At 34.0% G+C, this 24,224-nt stretch overlaps 1 protein-coding gene across 5 annotated transcripts in view; it reads right to left on the minus strand.

Annotated features, from left to right (window-relative positions):
- The window catches only part of LOC138713733 (protein bric-a-brac 2-like), a 95,954-nt gene that overhangs the window by 37,928 nt on the left and 33,802 nt on the right, over positions 1–24,224 (minus strand). The window lies entirely within an intron of this gene.

The following is a 24,224-nucleotide window of genomic DNA, read 5'->3' on the forward strand; positions in this document are numbered from 1 at the left end:
TGCCATAAAATTTAGGAAGAAAGAAAACGGTGGTTCTTCTGAACAACCACTATGCCGCAAAGGGTAACTGATAAAGCCAAATTCATTCAATTGAGATTTAAATGATGTATTTATCATATGACTTCAACTGTCAAGACTAGAGAAGCTTCTTTCTCAAGAAACAGAGGAAATGGACAAAATAGTTATACTTCTTACCATATCTCTCTGTATGTGTGTCACTCAGTGATAGTACTTTCTGGGGTAGAGTATGACACATTACAAAGTACTGTTTGTAGTCTGCAATTGCAAGTAATTTCTTCTGCTACATGCATGGCTTGTCATATTTAACGGTTCAACACAAAAATAGCTGGGACTAATAGAAACAGACGTAAGAAATCCATCAAAGTATGGATCTTACTGAGTGCTAATTTCATTTTTGTTCTATATTTACTAGTGGAGAAATAATAGGATGAAATATACATTAAAACTATGTACATCATGACACTAGACAACAAGTTTCACATCAGCAGTCACTTCTGTCCTTTTGAAGTCAGGACACAATTTATCACTTGTTTCATTCAAGAAGAGTTCATTTGATTTACAAATGGGGGGGAGAATCTGTAATTATAGTCCTGTCGCTCTAATTTCCGGCAGCCAATCACGTTGCAGATCGGCTACATTTAAATGGCGCGTCTTGTGATTCGCTGATGAAGACGTTAAGCATTTCCTAAGGCTGGATAAATACTTAATATAATCGCCCGCCATTTTGGCTCTTTCGTTGTCGTTCGCAGAAAGCACATGAGGACGTTATTTGCCGCTCAATTATTTGCTGAATTACAGTGCGTTTGATTTATTATCATAGAAGCTACGACATGATAATGTTTAACGGTGTGGCAAATAGATTCCTCATGTGATAACTCGGCAATGAAAGAACAAAAATGGCGAACGATACTACCTACCTAGACTTTATAGAGCCTTCACTTCCTAAGACATAAGCAAAGAGGAGGAGTCACGCTGGGAATAACAGCATAACGACTATAGATCCTGCAGTTCCTAATCATAAGATTTTTTGCTAGCATAAAATGAGCACAGATTTGGTGAGTGCTCTGAACAGGTGAGCATTACTGTTGTACAGACTTCCTCTTTCATTAATTCTTCAAGCCATGGAACTCTCCATGCATGGAAACCATTTCATTGTATCCATGCCACCTCAATTTCATTCAAATTAAGAAAAAAAAATCTTCATTCAGTGTCACTGATGCTTCTTCAACATATAGGTACAGGGTGTCCACATGAAACCCTTTCAACTTCACATGTAAATAAATTATCGAGACACGATATCTGGATGTGATTTTATGCATGTTAATCAGAAACCGTCAAAGTTTTTATGGGAATTTTGTTGGAGTGTTAAAATGCGTTTTGGTTTTCGTAATAATCGAAGGGTTCATAATGTACAGTAGTGTGAAAATTAATCCGAACACGATATATTTTTACATTTTTTGTCATTGTTTGCCTCACAGCTGCTCATACCGCTTTAATTGACTTCTGTAGTACGTGTAATTCCATTGTTGAAGGTCTGTCATTATTTTTTTTATAATATGTGACATTTTGCCTGTCATTTTGTACTTATAAGCATTTCAGTTGTGTTGAAGACTTAATACTACAATCCTGTGTACATTCTGTCGTCTTCACAAATGGATACAACTCCACGAAAACGGTCTAAAATTATAACATTAGCAGAGCATTCTTCTATGACACAGGGGCAAATTGCTGCAGAATGTCACATCGGTTTGGCTACTGTTAATTCGATCATAAAACGATACAGGGAGACTGGATTCATCACACCCCAGAAAAAAGGAAACTGTGGCCGGAAAAGGAAGACTTCACCTGCAGATGATCGTTTAATTGTCAGGAAAAGTAAATTAAATCCTAGACTAACTGCTGTCAACTTAGCCCGCGAGTTAATGGTTACCACTGGGGCGAATATTCACGTCACAACAGTGCGGCGTAGGCTTTTGGAAGCTGGACAAAGGGCTCGTAAGCCTATTAAGAAGCAACTGCTAACCCCTGATATGTGCAAAAAACGCTTAATGTGGGCAAAATTACATCAACACTGGACAGTGAATGACTGGAAGAATGTACTTTTTTCTGATGAGTCTCATTTCGAGGTCCACGGCCACCGTGTTTCTTACGTATGGAAAGGATCCGAAAAAGTAACAGCAGCTCATCTCCAACAAGCACCCAAATACTCCCCTAAAGTAATGTTTTGGGGTTGTTTTACACATGAAGGGCATAGAGCATTAATACCTATCAAGGGAATGATGAATTCTGACAAATATATTCACTTATTGGAAACCAGAAGCGTACCCCAGCTGCAAAAATCATTTCCGGATGGCAGAGGTGTGTTCCAACAAGACCTGGCACCATGCCATACGTCTCGAAAAACTACAGAATTCTTCAACAAGAAGAATATTGAGGTACTCCCCTGGCCAGGCAACTCACCCGACATCAACCCCATTGAGAACTTGTGGTCAATTTGCAAAAGAAGAATGCAAAAAATGGATTGTTCTACAAAGGAGATGATGATTTCTGCCCTCATTGGTGTATGTTTCGCGATGAAGAAATGAAGAATATTTGTGGGAAATTAGTGGAATCCATGCCAAATCGTCTCAGAGCTGTTATTAGGAACAAGGGAGGCCACATAGATTACTGAGGTATGTCTTAGATCCTTTTTTTTTATCCCGTTTGAGCGTTTTTGCATAAGTAATTACGTTGTTCGGATTAATTTGCACGCTACTGTATTATATTGTACTTAGCAAAAGACGTGGCAACTCTGTAAAATGTGATTTTTGGCATATGTCAAAGCTGCTTTCAGGCAAGGGGATGGTGCAAGAATGTTAAGGCTTGTTCCAAAGTATATATCCCACTATCACTGCTAAACTGAAGTAGAAGCAACTTTCCATCATTTTTAAAATTTCAAGAATCTTCCTTCCGAAATCATGTTAACTTTTTAATGGTGTTTCCTGCCTCAACCTGACAAGATTATATAAAATTGGTATCAGTTTTTTGTTTTCAATTTCATTACATTTCTGTTTATTCCAGTTTCATTTCAGACCATAACACTAGCTATTTTTTTTTCTTTTCTGTAATGATAGAAGTGTTATCAGTAGCTAAATGGCATATTTAAGATATATGCAATTCTCTAAAATTCTTTACTTATTATGCACAATATAAAGAGACAGTACTGCTGAGATTTTTGTGGGAATAAATGCTTGCAGCATCCTGGATAACGAATATACTGTATGTCTCTGTTTGTCCATCTGTGTACAGTGATTTCTCCTAAACTATTAATTTTGATCATATTAAGTAATGAGGAGTAAATCTTTCACAAATGATGCACATGAAATAATATACAATAATACCCAGATAACAGGTGTCCACTGTTATACTATTCTATGCAATGCACTTTTTTGTCAGGTCCCTGAACATTTCATATATACCACCTTTACAAAATACCCTGTTTGTTGCATAGAATCCTGCATAACACACTCTTTCTGTGGAATATTTTACGTAATTTTTAACCAATGGAATATTTTGGTCAATGAGCTCTCTAGCACTACCAATCTGAAAATATTCGACTCTACCTTTTGTGCCATTGTCATACATCTCTATGATGCAGTGCATGAGGGTAGGCCACTAGAGGGAACCTATGAGGTGGAATTTAAACTGAGAGGATTTGATCCGACATCGGGATTGAAATCTGGTGTGGCTTAGTGGATAAAGCGTCAGCACGTACAGTTGAAAACCCGGGTTCAAATCCCGGTGCTGGAAAGAATTTTTCTCTGTTTCACTCTTCAATCATCATATGATGACGCATAATTTCTGCACTGAAATATTATATGTACTTTGGTACATCGTAATAATATAGGAAGCAAAGAGCTCACATTAGAAGATATGCTATTCTATCAATACCAATTTCAAAAGCTTCGTTTCGTACAAAATGTAATTTTAAAACCCACGTTTATTAGACTTTTCTTCTTGTTTTGATGACTTCCATCACCCCTTAGAATACTAAATGCTCTTTTTTTTTTGTATGGAAATCACACTGAGCATTTCCTTTGTTGATGAGCAAGTACTCATTTCTCAGAAGGTATTAATGTTAGAACCCATGTTCCAGGACTTTTCTTCTTGCTTTGATGAATACTACCATCTGTTGTCAAAATATTGAATGCTGTTTTTTAACACCCTGTATATTCCCAAGTGATTTAACTGGAAATATTTCCATGAAGATTTATTAGGTTAAATATGCAAAGAATATTATTTCATACTCAAGATTATGTTAGCAATAAATCAGTTTTCTTTACAATGCTCGTGTTAAACAACGAAGTTGATTCGAAGTAACAATCAACAGAAGGTAATGAAAAAGTGGGTAAGGGAAAACATTTCAGTTTTTCTACTCTTCTACGAGGACAGGTTCTCTCTGCTCAGTTCTCATACTAATGACCATATTCATTAGAAATGTAGAAATGATCTGTGGTAGTACCAGCAGTGCTAGTACTAACCAAAAATAGACTCATGCCTATATTTCAGCCTCCTCCATTTCCACACGAATATTAAAAATGTGGCTATAACTTGAATCAGAACATTTCCAATCAAATTTTAATATTTACCTCTTTTTCCTTACCAATTATTTCACTTTTCCTGCTATTCCTTGTCATGAAATTGATAACGTTCATGCTTTCATGTGTTAAATCTTCGTTAATTTGTTTTGCTTCAACTTGTTTATTGAGGGCAATCAATGCAGTATGCACAGTGGTACAGAGTGTGCATCACCACTGTTTGTGTTCTATCTGAAGCAAAGTAGTGTGACATGGAAACTCAAAAACGCAAACTACAGTTCCGTTGTACATGAGTTAGATCAGACGAAAAAAGGCATAATAAATAACACAAGGAGGAACAGAAAAAGGGACTAATAATACCGTAGGAAAGAGCTATGGAAAAGCAGCTACAGCAGTTGGGAAAAGTTTAACGACAGTACAAAATGTAGCTAATGACTGTAAGAAAGCAACAGAGAGTGGTCAGAAAGTTGCAACAACTAAAAAGAAGAAGAAGAAAAAAAAAACTCATTAATATATATATATATATAATAATTATTATAGTCCCGTCGCTCTAATTTCCGGCAGCCAATCACGTTGCAGGTCGGCTACATTTAAACGTGTCCGTCTTGTGATTCGCTGATGAAGATGTTAAGCATTTCCTAAGGCTGGATAAATATTTAATATATAATCGCCCACCATTTTGGCTCTTTCGTTGGCGTTCGCAGAAAGCACACGAGGACGTTATTTGCCGCTCAATTATTGCTGAATTACAGTGCGTTTGATTTATTATCATAGAAGCTACGACAAGATAATATTTAACAGTGTGGCAAATAGATCCCTCGTCTGGTAGCTCGGCAACGAAAAAACAAAAATGGCGAACGATACTACATACCTAGCCTTTATAGAGCCTTCACTTCCTAAGATGTAAGCAAAGAGGAGGAGTCATGCCGGGAATAACAACGTCGCGACTATAATATATATAGTAATCCTTATATAATAAAATTCTTTCACACAAACAAAAAATCACATGAGACATAAAATGGCGAACATAGCATTTTATAATATTTTTATCAAAGCTGTTGTATTCTTAGACACAAACAGACGTATTCAGGGGAGAATAATTGAGGCAAACTTGCAGAAAAATAGATGCTCTTCTATCTAACAGCCTTTGTACATAGATGGAGAAAGAGGGAGGGAGAGAGAAAAGTAACCTCAAGAACCTGTCGCCATATCCTTTCCCCTTCTTATAGATGCATACGATACTCAATATAATGGTCTGTACTCTGTATATTTATGTAAGATGTATTACACAGTTTTTGGTGTCCATTCAAATGAAACTATATCCATTGAAACTAATATTCCTAACAGTTAAAGAAGGTACATAGATCTATACTTTTAAGTTGATGAGGATATATCACTAATAAGACCACTTTGTTGTTTAAAAGAAAAATATGGGTAAAGCATCTTACAATAGTGATTGCGATATTTTGGGCGTATACAGATGTATACATAATATTACTTTCGAAATGCAGAGAGTACTTTTCAATAAAAAATGATCAGAATAAAATAATGAAGGTACTATAGGCTATTGTTATCTACTTAAGTATTCTTGGTGGTGTAGGTCTCTTGATTCTATCTATGAAGAAGTGGTTCAAAATACGTCAACATTTATACTCCTTATGATGACCCTTGCTCATAATAGTAGTAAGCCATAATTTCCTGAGTTCGAACCTTGTCAAGTTATAATTGAGTATGGTATGAAGTACTAATTTTTTTTAAGTTGGTTATTTAATGACGCTGTATCAAGTACTAGGTTATTTAGTGACGATGAGATTGGTAATAGTGAAATGGTATTTGGCAAGATGAGAACCAGGATTCGTCATAGATTACCCGACATTCGCCTTATGGTTGGTGAAAACCCCAGGAAAAAAACTAACCAGGTAATCAGCCCAAGTGGAAATCAATCCCGCACCTGAGCACAACTTCGGATCAGTAGACAAGCACCTTAGACGACTGAGCAATGCCAGTGGCTTAAGTAGTTGTTAAAAATGTTAAAATTTATATAAATAATGGTCCATAACAAGCCATAGTTAGAACCCAATGAGGGCATATTTCCTGAGCTTGAGTCTTGTAAAATTATAATTTAAAATAATTAAATAGTATGGGTATTAAGAGTTTGAACCCAGTGAAGGCATTAATTCCTGAAGTTGTGCCTTTAAATTACAAGTAATTAGGGTTAAGCGCAGGACTCTTAGGTCTAACTATGAAGGAATTAAGAATTCGTATTACTGATTGCAGTAAATCTTGTACAAAAATGGAAGAGTACATTACATAGACAATGTACATATAGGCCTATCTATATTTTACAATATTGGAACTAAATAGGCTAAATAAACAAATAAGGCCTAAATGTTACAAACAAATTGACATTCACAATTTTCAATATCTCGACTGCATCTAATTCGCCATAACCATGCTTGAAGAATGATGAAATAATACATTTTCAATATCAACAATCGCAGATACTGAGATAATAGATTCAATTAGAGATAATTAGATTAATAAATAATACCACAAATGATACCATAGGTAACATTGTAACATTTCGAGATAATAGATTCAATCATAAATAGGCCTAATTAGATTGCAGATAACAGCAGAAATGTGCAATAAATTACAAACCATGTAACAGAATATGAGAACCCTACAAATGATGTAACAATTAAACAATAACACTTAACTGACAACACTTAAATTGTTTCCAGTTAAGTTCTTTCACTTCTCCACTGCAATATATTTTTAATGGTTTATTTTATGACGCTCTATCAACTGCAATAGTTATCCAGGGTTTGAGTGAAATGAAGGTAATAATGCCAGTGAAATGAATCCAAGGTCCAACGCCGAAAGTTACCCAGCATTTGCTCTTAATGAGTTGAGGGAAAAATCCAGGTAACTTGTTCCAACCAGGATTTGAATCCAGCTGGTTTCATGGTCAGACAGGCTAACCATTACTCCACAGCAGTGGACAATATTCTCATCTCCTTCCATTGTTGTAAAGGTTTTAAAGCAGTCAATTATACAAATTCATAACTTCTTAATAACTAGATCCAAGAGTCCTACAACAAACCAAAATAACATAATTTTACAAGGCTCGAACTCGGGAAATAATGCCCTCACTGGGATCAAACTATAGCTTGTTACTATATAGACAAGGGTCATTATGTATATAAATTTTTACTTTTTTTTTAAACTATTCCTTCCTAACTAGACCCAAGGACCCTACTCAGAAAAATAATTAGAATGAGAGAATTTAAATTAAGAAGCAGTTCCATATTAGCCTACATAGGCCACAATATGAAAATTTTCAACCCCTACCATAGTATAGACTATTAATTATTATGGTATAAAAAGAAACAGTGACATGTTACTGGGAAATATTTTCTTAGTGTTACATTTACAAAGATGTAATTTCATTAAGTTACAATCTTTGCATTACAAAATGAAATATCTTAAAGATAGGCCTGTAAGAAACCAAACTACATTCTTTTAAAACAAAATCTACAATTGTTAGCCCACATTGTTATAATCAACTGGTAACTGTAATTGCTGTTCTACATATGTATTTTGTAGTTCAAGTTCACATTGAAAGTCTAAAGAGAAACACAAATTACTCATGCATTTTTATGAAACATGAAAACTAATATTCCATTAGTTTACTACTCTCCAATTTCATGCAATATCTGTTACTGAAAAATCTTACAACAACTGTCAACAACACATGCCAAGTTCATCTGCATGAACATGGAATTTATACATCATTTCTGAAAGACCTCAAGTAATATTAAATTAGAATTCTGAACCATGTTTTAAAATGATTCAATCTTCGAAAACTTTTTTTTTATAATATATTTTTTTTGTTCTTCACTTTCAGAAATGAACGTGATAAATGAGTGAGAATAAAATCAATAATTACTAATCTACTACTAATACAACTTTGAAGGGCCTACTAATAAGCGATGCAAGGAGTAAATGAATACGTTATGAATACTCCAATTTCCACTATCATGCAATCTAATTTTTAAAATCCTATTACCAATTATAAGAAACTGAATATATACTGAACTCTGTATTCACACAAGTCTAAAGTAACTGCTATACCGGCTAATCAATAAATAATTATCACACCACTATCTACTCATATCCCACCATTATTGGAGTGACGAAAAACATATCGGGTATATTGTTCCACATTTTTTGTGACATGACGTTTCACTCAATTTTGACACTACCGGTAATTATTCTACTATTCTAAACACTTAAATAATGTAATCTGGCCCAGCTATAATTGATCCCTCCTGTAATCTGCGTCAGTTCTTTGGAACCGCAAAGGGCTGGGCGAGGACCCGTACTTTCACATCGGACTCAACTTCCCAATCGCATCCAAATTCGATTCGGGGTAAAAAAAAATATCAAAACTTTCAGATCGAACTGTAGGATCAGATTTTAAATACAACGAAAATCCCACTTCAAATATTATTTTAATCCCGCCCCGGAGGATTTTACTAAACAGCAGTACTCCTGTCAATGACTAATTTCTTTGTCTATCTAGTGTTTCACTTCTGAACACTACATCTCTCAAATACTTTGCGCCATTTTGGAATTGATGTCATATAATGGCAGTCACCTGAAAGCAACTACCAGAGGGAACCAGTTGTTACGAAAAGTGCTGCCATCTATGCGCAGAAATAGCAGTTGTTTTATTGACGTGATTTCAAGATACAGATGGAGTAATTAGTATCTCTATATAGACACTTCTATCACAACTAAAAAGAAACTGGTTCATAACTGTTATAGTTAAAATATATTACTATTTTGAATCTATGTACAAACACCGCTTAGATAAATGCAGTCAGATTACGAAACATAATACCCGAAGAATAAAGGCAGAATGAAATGTTACTGTTTCAACGTGGGGTAACGCGAATATTTATTTACCATCCGAATCTTCAAATGACTTGTTTGAATTTCTAAAGTATGAACTCTAGCTTCACAAAGAAATGATTTCATTCCATAATTCACCTGACAAACTGACGCGTTTTGAGCAGCAGGTGTGGACGAAACCTTGAGCCACACGCGCATGCGCTAGCGTAAGAATGTTCCTGTGAAAGAGAATGGGAGGGAGAAACAGAGGGAGGCGAGCAAGCTACGGGGGGGCCGGACGGAAAATACCGCGCAGTTGAAATATTTCCAAATAATTAATGAACCTTTCTTTGGTCGGATAATTCTGCCATACCGCTCAAGGACGTGATTATACTGTTAAAAAGTATTAGCTTTTGCAAAAGCAATTTCTTCCAGGCATCCAGATATTCTGTCATACCGCTCAAGGACGTGATTATATTGTTAAAAAGTACTACCGTAATGTTGAAAGGTTTATTATGTTAAATTTGACTCTCCTCGACAACAGAGAGAGAAAAAAAATGTTAATCGGTAGATTTAGGGTGGTAAGAAAGATTCCTCTCTGTTAGCAAAAGACAAGGAACTGACATTCCATACATAGTATACATCAGACGAAAAAGACAATAAATAACAGTGCAATTATATAGTACAGTGAAACCTGTTCAAGACGGAAGTGACATGGTCCTAATTTTTTTTCCGTTGTGGACAGATTTCGGTGTTATTCAGGTGTGAAGTTAAATGGAATATTTTATCATTTGTTATAAACGAAAAACAAAATGGCATGCCACAAATTGTAGGAATTACAAAATATTCCGGAATTTTGAGAGCGGAACAGGCCGAGGTCTACCATGAAGATGATGATGATGATGATGATGATGATGATGATGATTACAAAATATTCCGTTTAACACTACTGACATGAAATCAGCTTCCTGTCACTTATTTAATTGGTGAATGATCTTGATGAAAATCTCATTTCCTGTATAAATTGTATCGTAAATCACTCATTAAACACTATAAAGTTTATTAATTACACTAAATTTAATATCTAACACTATACTATATTACTGTACTGTATATCGCAGCACATTTAGTTGGACTAGGACCCTTGAATTCTGGATTATCTAATTTCTTTGCCAGTTCAAGGGTTTTCTTTGTAGAATAGGTCCAGAAATTTGCATGATCTTTGGAAGGGCAAGAACAATCCACTCCCACAACAATTCATTTATTTCTATGTAACCAGTTGTTTTCTGTTTCCTTTTATGTCACCATTATTGACCACAAGCCACTCACTCATGATACGGCCTTTACTTTTGAAAGTGTTAAGTTACACCCGAGTTTTCCATTCATAAATTTCAACATTATTTTCCACACTCTTCGTTTCTCATTTTCCTCAACTTTTACTTCATCAATTAATGATAGTGCAACATTTTTACGCAACCTTTTTTTTTTATTACGAAATCACTATACACTTGCGTTCTACCCAGCTACGACAGTATACAGGTGTGAAGCATTGAACATCTTTGAAGGGACTCGTCTGCCTAGAAAATTTATGACCACCAGGCCAACACACTCTCGCACCCTCAAAAATTTTACAAAGAAAACTTGTTTTTATCTTAGTAACCTACGTATTTCGTACATTTCTTGAAAGCACATACTGTTTCAAAATATAGTTTACATTAAAGTAGTGTGTCCAAAATATTATTTCCGTTTTGAACAGTAGCAGACAGTTTCCGTTTCCGCGTTGGACAGTTTCCATTTTATTCAGGAAAAATTATACATAATACATATGAATTTCGCTGGGACCAATAAATTGTTCCGAAATAGACAGGATTCCGGATTATTCAGGTTCCGATTTGAACAGGTTTCACTGTATATTCTAACTAATCTAGTCAGAAATCGAACCTGGGTGTAACTAGAGTATATTATGCTACACATACTCGTTTTACTATACATACAGATATTAGTTGAGTGGTTGAGTGTTAGAGAAGGCCGTATGGCCTTAACTCTGCCAGGTTAAATAAATTATTATTATTATTATTATTATTATTATTATTATTACATGAGAAATAAATTATTTGAAGAGAATGATATAATCCTACGCCACAAAGACAAAATTACACAGGAGTGTATTAAAAGTTGAATCTAATGTTATTTGGTGTGATATAATAACTTCTTCAAAGTATATTTACGTCATTTATTGAGCAAATGTTATATTTTAGTAGTCGCTTCCCCATTAAGTGTAAGAAATAAACCCGCACAAGAAACTACTTTTGTTAAAAGTGTAGCTTTGGACTGTCTCATTCTCACCCATTCATTTGCAAACATCTTTCTTGTATGTTTCAGAGGAAAATTTTGTAAGAAGAATTTTATTTACTATTATTAATAAAGCCTTACAGGCTATGAAACTCTTGGCTGTTGAATTTACAATACTAAGAATGGAATGTGTGAAGTGGACAGACAGAATAAGAAACGAAGTTGTATTGGAAAGAGCGAGTGAAGAAAGAATGATGCTAAAACTGATCAGGAAGAGGTCACTGGCTGAGAAGAAACTGCCCAGTGAAGGATGCATGGGAGAAATGGTGAACAGGAGAATAGTTTCGAGGCAAAAAAAGATATCAGATAATAGATGATAGATGATCATATGCAGAGACTAAGAAAGATTGGAGAATGCTGCATTTGCAGTAAAAGGCCTTCCCTTGGGCAGAACACTAAATGAATGAATGATACAATACTACTGCACCCTATCCAGAAAAAACAATTTTCCAGTTATCATAAATTTCTAAAAAAAATTAAGTCTTCCTTCAGATTGTCCAAATAACTTGCCTAGTCTTCCCAGTGGTCTCTCCCTAAAGGAGTTTCTGTGAACACCCTTTTTACTCTTCTTTCTTCTGGAGCTCTTAGTACATGTCCAATTCATTACAGTCTTCTTGCTTTAATTCTGGCTGCAATATCAGGTTCATTGTAAATTCATAAATTTCTTTATTGTGCAGTTTTCTCCATTACAAATTATTTGCATCTCGAACTGCTCCTAATTGTTGTTTAGTCAACTCCGAAGACAGTTCTGGACCCCACAAGTGACACCAACAAGCATCACTCATGAGGCAACTAGGCCAGGAGATAATGGGGTAGAGTGGCCATTTCCTTTCCCCTCCATTGTATACATCGCTGACTAGCTACATATTTCACTAATCAGACATCAGATGTATATATCAGCCAGAACCTCAATCAGAGGTAACTGCTCCCAATATTTTTCTCAACATTTTTCGTTAAACATTTTTTTGTTTAATCTCGGATAATGCATAGTAACATTTATTTGCTTTGTGTATAGGTTATTGTTACAAATAATTAAGGTTTCTAAATAGATAAAGTCGTTTGCTCTTTCAAATGTGTCTCTATTAGGCCAATAAATTGTGATGATGTTATTTACAGTACATTTAAATTACGAGTAAGCACAAAATTGTTTTTGTCAACATTTACTCTAAGACCAATTACCTCGTAAAGTTTTAATAACAACAATATTCGTTTTCACCAAACAAAACAAAATCATCTACAAATATATTCATTTTGCTCTCTAGCTTTGTACCAAATTGATAAAATTTTATTGCTTGAATTTATTTTTTCAATAACTAAATTGAACACGTGACAAGGAATGTTTCTGTTTAACTCAGTAGTAACACTGAAATTGTTGACATACAATTATAAACATTTTCACAAAATTTATAAATTTCTGAGGGATGCCAAATTCTTTTATAACATTCCAAAGGTCTATCAATGCTGCTGACAATTTTTTGGAAATCATTGAACAGCATATGCACATCTTGATCAAATTCACTTTCTTTTCCAGCAGTGTTTGTATAACAAATAGGCTATATTATCAACTATAGATCTATTTCTTCTCAATCCAGCTTGAGCATCATCAAATATTTGGTGTGTATATGGTTGAACATTAGATAATATTATATTTGTGAATATCTTATAAGCAGAGAGATGTGTCTTATAATTTGAACATTCTGTTTCAGCCCTTTCTTATATATTGGGCAGATTAAAACATCTTTCCACTCTTCTGGTATTCTTTCTTCAGTCCAAACTTTAAAAATTCATATTGTAATTTTCTTAATAGAGGAAAATCATTTATTTTCCAGGTGTCGATTTTGTAATATTTTAATGTTTCTAAGCTTAAGAAGAAGATATTAGAAAACTACAAATAAACCGAAAAACACTAACAACTATTTTACTTTCTTAATAGACTCAGAGATTTTAAATAAAATTATAAAATGTGTGTGTGTGTATCTAATGCCTACCCACTTCACTTGCGTGATTCGGATTCCGCCTATATTGCGGATAGATGGCAGGACTGTGACCCATTTTCTAGTTGTACACCACTTCAGCAGGCCACACTGTACATGATGTGTATCTGTGGAGAGTTATGTCGTATACTAGGGTGAATGTATGTGTAAGTGTAGTGTCTGGAATGAGTGATGATGATGAAGATGAGGAAGGGAGAAGGGGAAACCTGATGCCAGCACGTAGCCTACTCCAAATTATAAAATGTAACTTCATTAATTTTTCCTTTCCTAATGTATCAACAATATTATTTAATTTTGTGTTTTCTGCTATGGCACCATGAAACTTAATATGTGAAATAAAGCAAATGAACAGAATCAAACTTTTGAGTATTTCACCGTGTCCTGAAACTTAACATTTCCAACATTCTGTAACTACATACAAGTTCATCAGGGCAGATAGGTATGGCTATTCCAGGTGACTGAGCTAAATCACCTAGAATAGCCAAACATAACTAGCTCAACAGAGTAGGCAACTCCTCTGACCATATATATTTATACTGATGATGTAATCTGTATGCAGTCCTCAAACATTGGAAATGTGAAGTTCCAGGACATGATGAAATAAGAAAAAAGTCTAATTCTGATCACATTCACTGTGAAAGCCTAAAAACACACACAAAGCACATGAAGTTTAAATTTTTTAATTAAAGCATGCATGCACACATACACACACTAAGAGGTATTGTAGCCTTGAACGTTCGTTAAAAACAAAAGAAAATTGGTTACCATAGAAAAGAGTATGTCGTTTGATAAGTAGTTACTCTACTTTTGGTGATAAACAGTTTAGATGATTTCATATTGTGAATTTTTAAAGAAATTATGTCATCATCATCATCACCATACAAGGATTAAGCCATAGGCTCATTCCGGTTTCATGAAAGCTAGAATTGTTAAAATTGTTCAGAACATCTTCTGTGTGGGCGTCCAATATTTCTCTTTCTATAAGGTATATAATTTAACAACAGTTTTGGAAATCTTTCTTCTGGCATTCTAGCAATATGTTGTTTCCAGGCGTTCCTATATTTACGTAACTATTCGATCAGTGAGTTGAAAATATTTAATTATTTTCTTATATCTTCATTTCGTTTTTTATCTAGTAGAGTATATCCTGTTATATTTCTTAGAAATCTCATCTCTACTGCTTCCAATCTTTGTTCTTGTCTCTTAGTGATCGTCCAACATTCCGATCCATACATTTATATAGGAACAGCCATTACTTTATAAAATTTCATTTTTGTTTCTTTCCTCGTATTTTTAAGGGTTCTTTTAATAGTGCCACACGTCAGATTCAATTTATTTATTTCGTCATTAATATCTTCACTTTTAATATAAGATAAGTTAAAACCTAAATATTTAAAACTATTCACTTGCTCTATAATTGTATTATCAATTACTATTTTTGCTCTTAAGGAATCATGTCCTTTAAATGCTAAAATTTTAGTTTTATTCTTTGATATTTTAAAATTATAATTGGCACTTATTTCTTCCAATGTAAAAATGGCTCTTTGTAGATCATCTTCAGAACTGGAAATCACTACTTGATCATTGGCAAATAATATTGCATCTAACCATTTATTATTTATTTTAAAATCTTTATTTAAACTGATCTCCCATTTTAAAATGACTTCGTCTATACTTACTTACTTACTGGCTCATTGCCGCCCTCACATAAGCCCGCCATTGGTCCCTATCCTGAGCAAAATTAATCCATTCTCTATCATCATATCCCACCTCCCATAAATCCATTTTAATATTATCTTCCCATCTATGTCTCGGCCTCCCTAAAGGTCTTTTCACCTCCGGCCTTCCAACTAACACTCTATATGCATTTCTGGATTCGCCCATATGTGCTACATGCCCTGCCCATCTCAAACGTCTGGATTTAATGTTCCTAATTATGTCAGGTGAAGAATACAATGCGTGCAGTTCTGTATTGTGTAACTTTCTCCATTCTCCTGTAACTTCATCCCTCTTAGCCCCAAATATTTTCCTAAGCACCTTATTCTCAAACACATTTAACCTATGTTCCTCTTTCAAAGTGAGAGTCCAAGTTTCACAACCATACAGAACAACCGGTAATATAACTGTTTTATAAATTCTAACTTTCAGATTTTTCGACAGCAGACTGGATGATAAAAGTTTCTCAACCGAATAATAACAGGCATTTCCCATATTTATTCTGTGTTTAATTTCCTCCCGAGTATCATTTATATTTGTTTCTGTTGCTCCAAGATATTTGAACTTCTCCACCTCTTCAAAAGATACCGTATTTGCTCGCGTAATTTGCGCACTTTTTAATTAACTTTGGCCACTGAAAAATTGGGGTGCGTAAAATATGCGGATTTTTCAAATAAGAGGTCCTGTTCTGAGTTTATCTCAATTAGTATATGTATAGATCAGTACTTACGGTAGGGCTAATTTTCTATGCTGGTAACTTGTCTCTACCAAGGACAAGCATTGTTAAAGTAGTGGGACTTTGGGGTTTCTTTCTGAAGCAGGTACTTCAGTTGCTGGTGAATGACCTACGATGGACTGTAGGGAAGGAAAATCCCTACTACACTGAAAAAAATATGTACGTAATCCCTACTACACTGAAAAAAATATGTACGTAAAATGTGTGCGCAAAATACACGGAGCAAAAATAAAGTTCAAAATAATCCCTTAAAAAGTAGGGTGCGCAAATTACGCGAGCAAATACGGTAAATCTCCAATTTTTATATTTCCATTTCGTACAATATTCTGGTCACGAGACATAATCATATACTTTGTCTTTTCGGGATTTACTTCCAAACCTATCTCTTTACTTGCTTCCAGTAAAATTCTCGTGTTTTCCCTAATCGTTTGTGGATTTTCTCCTAACATATTCATGTCATCCGAATACACAAGCAGCTGATGTAACCCGTTCAATTCCAAACCCTCTCTTTTATCCTGGACTTTCCTAATGGCATACTCTAGGGCAAAGTTAAAAAGTAAAGGTGATAGTGCATCTCCTTGCTTTAGCCCACAGTGAATTGGAAACACATCTGACAGAAACTGACCTATATATAAATTTAATAAAGAAGGTGATAGAGGACACCCTTGTCTGACACCACGATTTATTACTACCTTTTTTGCAAGAAATTATGTTAAATAAAAAATTTAATTTTAATAAATTTAAGCATTAGGTAGTGCAATAGTTTTTAATAAATACATTAATCGATTCTTATTGGAAGGTCAAATAATTGAATTAGCATGAACAATTATTACTCCCGCAGTACCTATTTTTGAAAGAGTTATCCAGCAAAGATATTTCTGTGGATATGGTGGATACACTGAGGGATCATTGTCTTTTGTAAGCAACCATAAAAATTGAGTTGCTTGCTTACTTACTTACTTGTGGTTTTTAAGGAACCTGGAGGTTCATTGCCACCCTTACATAAGCCCGCCATCAGTCCCTATCCTGAGCAACAATAATCCAGTCCCTAGCTTCACATCTCCACATTCCTCAAATCCATTTTAATATTATCTTTCCATCTATGTCTCAGTCTCCCCAAAGGTCTTTTCCCCCCCTGACCTCTCAATTAACACTCTATATGCATTTCTGGATTAGCCCATATGTTCTACATGCCCTGCCCATCTCAAACTTCTGGATTTAATTACTTACTTACTGGCTTTTAAGGAACCCGGAGGTTCACTGCCGCCCTCACATAAGCCCGCCATCGGTCCCTATCCTGAGCAAGATTAATCCAGTCTCTATCATTATATCCCACTTCCCTCAAATCCATTATTATATTATATTCCCATCTACGTCTCGGCCTCCCCAAAGGTCTTTTTCCCTCTGGCCTCCCAACTAACACTCTATATGCAAACTTCTGGATTTAATGTTCATATTTGTCAGGTAAAGAATATAATGCGTGCAGTTCTGTGTTGTGTAACTTTCTCCATTATCCTGTAACTTCATCCCTCTTAGCCCCAAATATTTTCCTAAGCATCTTATTCTTAAACACTTTTAACCTCTGTTCCTCCCTCAAAGTGAGTGTCCAAGTTTCACAACCATACAGAACAACCGATAATATAACTATTTTATAAATTCTAACTTTCAATTTTTTCGAGAGCAGACTGGATGACAAAAGCTTCTCAACAGAATAATAACACGCCTTTTCCATATTTATTCTATGTTTAATTTTCTCCTGAGTGTCATTTATATTTGTTACTGTTAGTCCAAGATATTTGAATTTTTCTACCTCTTCAAAAGATAAATTTACAATTTTTACTGCGGGATTTATAAGAGAGAAGAAGAAGATCTGTTTATGTGACTACTCCAGAAAAAAAAACTGATGTGATGAAAAACCTGTTTCTGTGACCACTTCAGAAAAAAAATTGATGTTGTGCAGGGCATGATTTTGGAGAACACAGAAGTACTAAAACTGTCAAACATAGTTCTAACAACTCCAGTGGCAACAGCTGAATTTGAACTATGTTTCTGCACACTTGAGCATGTTAAAGCATGTTTAAGATAATACATTGGGATAAGACAGACTCAATATTTTTGGGAGTGCTTAAAACGGAGAAAGATTACATTGTTAGCATAGTGAACTTCAATGAAAAGGTGATAAAAAAAGTTTGCTCAGCTGAAGATTAGGAGAGCAGAGTTGTTTAAATAAGTGTCAACTTTACCTTATAAGATAAATGTACCACAATATTTTTTGCTTATTTTATTGTTTGTAATCTAGACGAAGATTAACTACTTTTTTCATAACGTTATTGAAAACATTCTAACATTGGCAAAATTTGGGGCCATGAGACGCCACTAATAATAATAATAATAATAATAATAATAATAATAATAATAATAATAATAAACTCATCAGAAAAACAACAAAGATTTCGGATAGGAAGATGCACAGATGCACTCATATTAAAACAAGTCATAGAAAAGGCCATAGAATTTAATATCACAGTTTTCCTCTGTTTTGTAAATTTAGAAGAAAAAAAAAAACAAAAACAAATTCCCTGCGTAACAGACGCATAGAGGAATGTGAATCTGTGACAAACGACTGCAGTGATGCTAAACCTGACAATGAATGAGGTAAGGCTAGTGTTAATAATAACAATAGTGTCTTGTCTTATTGTTGCTGTATTCACTGTTACAAGTTACCTATCATCTGTTTATACAACTGCTGCTAACTATCAATCGTCTTAAGTGCGACACAATCAATATATAAGTTAGTCACGACTCATATATCATAACGTAATCTAGCAATTATTTAAGGATTTCAGCTGGTGCACTTTTAATAGTTGTCCCCCCCCCCCCCCCCACTAAAATTTTTCCTCGCATGAAGGACGCACTCTAGTTTTTGTTATAAAAATCGAAAAAAATAAATAAATTAAATAAACAAAATAAAAATAAAAAAGTGCGTCTATTACGCAGGTAAAGACGGTATACTAAAAAAAAAACAATATAGGCCTATCTAAAAAGCTTATAAAACTCACTGTACTATCAAAGAAATTTATTCAGGAAATAGTACAATTTTGCTTGTGAAAGTTGGATTCACACTTTGAGAGAGGAATTAAGGTCAGAGGTGTTTGAGAATAAGATGCTTAGGAAAATATCTGGGGCTAAGTTAAAGGAGAATGGAGAAAATTACACAGCGCAGAACTGCACGCATTGTATTCTTCACCTGACATAGTTAGGAACATTAAATGCAGACATTTGAGATGGGCAGGGCATGGGGCATGTAGCACGAATGGGCGAATCCAGAAATGCATATAGAGTGTTAGTTGGGAGGCTGGAGGGAAAAAGACCTTTGGGGAGGCCGAGACGTAGATGGAAGTATAATATGAAAATGGATTTGAGGGAGGGGAATATGATGGTAGAGACTGGATTAATCTTGCTCAGGATAGGGACCAATGGCAGGCTTATGTGAGGGCGGCAATGAACCTCTGAGTTCTCTAAAAGCCGTAAGTAAGTAATAGTACAATTATCAGAAATGAAAAGAAGAGACTAAAAAATAGCAATCCAAGAAGTAATAAGGCAAGGTGATTCTTTAATAATGAATTAAATTATTAATGAATTAAAAAAAAAACATTGAAATAGGCAATTAAACAACTGGAGTTTATCAACTATGCTGACAACACAGGTGACTAGGATTTGGCAACATTGCACTGCTTCTGCATTGATTTATGACCAAAAAACTTTTAGATATGATGCACCATACAGGGTTATCTTGCACATCAACTTCCAGACTGAAGGAAAAGACTCAAATAGTAATTGTATTCTATAGATACAGGTGCTCCATGTATAAATTCTTTTATATGATTTTCAACATGGAAAATACAGTTGTCAAATATCAAGAATATCATAGAATTTCAAATCTAAACAGAAAGACATTAATTCCTTCGCCAACTCCAATCACAACTGATCCTGCCATCAATCTTATGATAAACTGTTGTTACTGGCACATCTTTAATATGTTTTCTCTATATATATATTTCATTTCGATTCATTCACTTAGTTTTTTTTTTAATATCCATCAATGTATAATCTTAAAAAACTTAAATTTTAGGAGTATCAATTCCTCTTATCTGTCTTCTTTCCATAATCCCAATTTCAACTGTCATCAAAAGACCAAGTAAAACCATTACTTTATACCATTATAGTACTTTTTTTTAAACGGACTTTTTTTGTTCATTTCACAATTACTTCCACAAGTAATAATAGTGTAAATATTTAGTGATGTTCTTATAATTTGTTGATTTAATACGACTTTTAGTAATAATTATTGAAATCTTAAAACTGTCATGCCTACTTCAAATTTACTACTTTTTTTTAAACGGACTTTTTTTATTCATTTCACAATTACTTCCACAAGTAATAATAGTGTAAATATTTAGTGATGTTCTTATAATTTGTTGATTTAATACGACTTTTAGTAATAATTATTGAAATCTTAAAACTGTCATGCCTACTTCAAATTTACTACTTTTTTTTAAACGGACTTTTTTTATTCATTTCACAATTACTTCCACAAGTAATAATAGTGTAAATATTTAGTGATGTTCTTATAATTTGTTGATTTAATACGACTTTTAGTAATAATTATTGAAATCTTAAAACTGTCATGCCTACTTCAAATTTACTACTTTTTTTTAAACGGACTTTTTTTATTCATTTCACAATTACTTCCACAAGTAATAATAGTGTAAATATTTAGTGATGTTCTTATAATTTGTTGATTTAATACGACTTTTAGTAATAATTATTGAAATCTTAAAACTGTCATGCCTACTTCAAATTTACTACTTTTTTTTAAACGGACTTTTTTTATTCATTTCACAATTACTTCCACAAGTAATAATAGTGTAAATATTTAGTGATGTTCTTATAATTTGTTGATTTAATACGACTTTTAGTAATAATTATTGAAATCTTAAAACTGTCATGCCTACTTCAAATTTACTACTTTTTTTTAAACGGACTTTTTTTATTCATTTCACAATTACTTCCACAAGTAATAATAGTGTAAATATTTAGTGATGTTCTTATAATTTGTTGATTTAATACGACTTTTAGTAATAATTATTGAAATCTTAAAACTGTCATGCCTACTTCAAATTTACTACTTTTTTTTAAACGGACTTTTTTTATTCATTTCACAATTACTTCCACAAGTAATAATAGTGTAAATATTTAGTGATGTTCTTATAATTTGTTGATTTAATACGACTTTTAGTAATAATTATTGAAATCTTAAAACTGTCATGCCTACTTCAAATTTACTACTTTTTTTTAAACGGACTTTTTTTATTCATTTCACAATTACTTCCACAAGTAATAATAGTGTAAATATTTAGTGATGTTCTTATAATTTGTTGATTTAATACGACTTTTAGTAATAATTATTGAAATCTTAAAACTGTCATGCCTACTTCAAATTTACTACCTGATAAAACAACAAACTAAAAATTTGCCTCTTAAATATAAAATTTAATAGTGTGTGCTCAATGGTGGCAATATGGCACACATTATCTATTTTACACATTATTGTTTGTTGTAGCTAATCAAACTGTGAAACTCCTACAATTTTCTTTGCCATTCTTCGCAACTATTTTTTTAAGTGCGTTATTTAACGAAATTGTATCAATTACTGTACTTACCCAAATATAAGAAGACCTAGAATTTAAGACAGCCTCTAGTTTTTCAACAGCTTCTATAGGATTTAATTTTTTAAGGTATTTTTGTTGGTGAATCCGTTATTAACATTGGTTCTAGAACATATAACTTACTTCTATGAAATAGATACCAGTAGAATCTCTTGATGAAATGAAATTCGTATTCTTGTAGGTCCTAACAGTCTAAATATTATATTTACAAAAAATGACTGGGAGTTTTTTTTTTCATACACCATGCAATTCGATACCATTGTGAACAAGCATCTGCAGGAGAAATGACTAACCTGTGACATTATTTAGTATAGTTCACAATATAAAAAAATTGACGCAACTTTTGTACTTTTCTTAATCCGTGAGTTTATGATGATCCCCCATTTTTCAAACACAGAAATGGGGAAAAGAAACCTCGTCTTATATTTGGGTAAATACCGTACTTGGTTATTTAGTGTCAATGGAACTGGTGATAGTGACGTGCTTTTTGGCAACATAAGGCCGAGGATTTGCTACAGATTACCCGACAATTGCCTTACAGTCTGAGAAAACTTCGGAAAAAACCTAACCGAGTAATCAGCCCAAGAGGGAATCGAACCCATGTCTGAAGTGCAGTTCCAGATCAGCAGACGAACTTACCTGCCATCTGAGCTATGCTGATGGCTCTTATCATAAATAAATCATTATTATATTAAACATTGCTGCATATGCTAATATGGTTGTGGAAAACCTTTCCAAAGATATAAATCTGAACAATTTATAGCAGTGATTTAAAATTTAGATCTTTTAAATGCTGCAACTTTTAAAATCTTTACCCTTTCCTATCCAGTCCTCTGACTGAACTCTTTCTTCAACCCTGACAGTATTAGAGCATTCGAGGCCTAGGGGTTCTTTTCACTTTCCTTCCTACCCTTTCTAATTTTCTGTTCCTAGTGCTGACCTGCTATGGCACTAAAATCGTCCTCCAGTGGCTTAAGGAGGGAAAGCTGGTGATCAACAAGATCTCCCAACTAGGTTTAGTACACTCGTCGACCAACAGCAGGTGTGGTCCTCCAGACATTCTGGGGGTTGTGCGTGGATGAAGTAGCCATCAAAACGTTAAAATATGATGTTCACTTAAATCAGCTACAACTTGCCCTTTAACCACTCCAGTCTAAAAATACTGGAGTGCAAGAGGTCAAATGACTTTATTGTCAAATGCCTGGCATTGGAAAACAACAACAACTTTTAAAATCTTGTTTTCCTGCTTTTTGTATTTTTCTTTCTGTCTTGTATATATAATAATTATTTATGGTACTTGTGAGGTAAGTGCATCTTTATTGCGCGAGTGGAAAGATTTAAGCATGAGGCATCAGCCGAGTGGTTAAATTACACGAGCGCAATAAAGATCACGCTCACAAGTACCATATGTAATTTTATCCATGACCATAACGAAAAATTCTGTTTTATAAAAAATATGTTGAAAATAAGTCCTCATATAATCACATATCATGGCATGGATTTTAGAATCGATACGTGTACTAGGTAGGTTATGATGTAGGAGGCCATGATTAGTGAAGAATGGAGAAGTAGAGGTAGTGACATCTAGTAACTAATATATTAACTTCTTGAGTAATAGTTGAATGGAAAAGTATATGTTGTTGTTGTTGTTTTCTAATGCCAGGCGTTTGACAATAAAGTCATTTGACCTCTTGCACTCCAATATTTTTCAAATATATTATCATGACCAGCCATTGAAGCACAGATTTTGAGGTGTTCCGAATCCATTTCTTGGGAAAAGTATATGTGTGTACCCGGGTACTAGGAAAATACTAATGAACTGTGAAATAAAGTTCAAACTGTGAGGTAAAGTCTTTATCTCACTAGTGAAATAAAGTAATGTTGAATAAAAGCTTACTTTACAAACGCAAAAGTATTTAGTAAAGGCATGTTTTTCGTTATGGTCATGGATAAAAACTATTGTCCTTTAAAGCAAGAGACATGGTGGGAAGAAAAAGAGGTGACTGGTGATTTCTCTGGGGGAACGCAGAATTCCTTCATGTGCCATAAATCTACAGCACAGGACTTCTATTTTTACTTACCTTCCGAAGCAAGTCATGCTATTCACTCTTATAACTTCTTAAAAATCCATTGCTCTTCGTGGGGTTTATACTCATGAGACTTGGGTTCAAAGCTAAGCACAGTAACCAATAACTACAGA

Source organism: Periplaneta americana, chromosome 14, assembly GCF_040183065.1.
Source record: "Periplaneta americana isolate PAMFEO1 chromosome 14, P.americana_PAMFEO1_priV1, whole genome shotgun sequence".
Lineage (NCBI taxonomy): Eukaryota > Metazoa > Arthropoda > Insecta > Blattodea > Blattidae > Periplaneta > Periplaneta americana.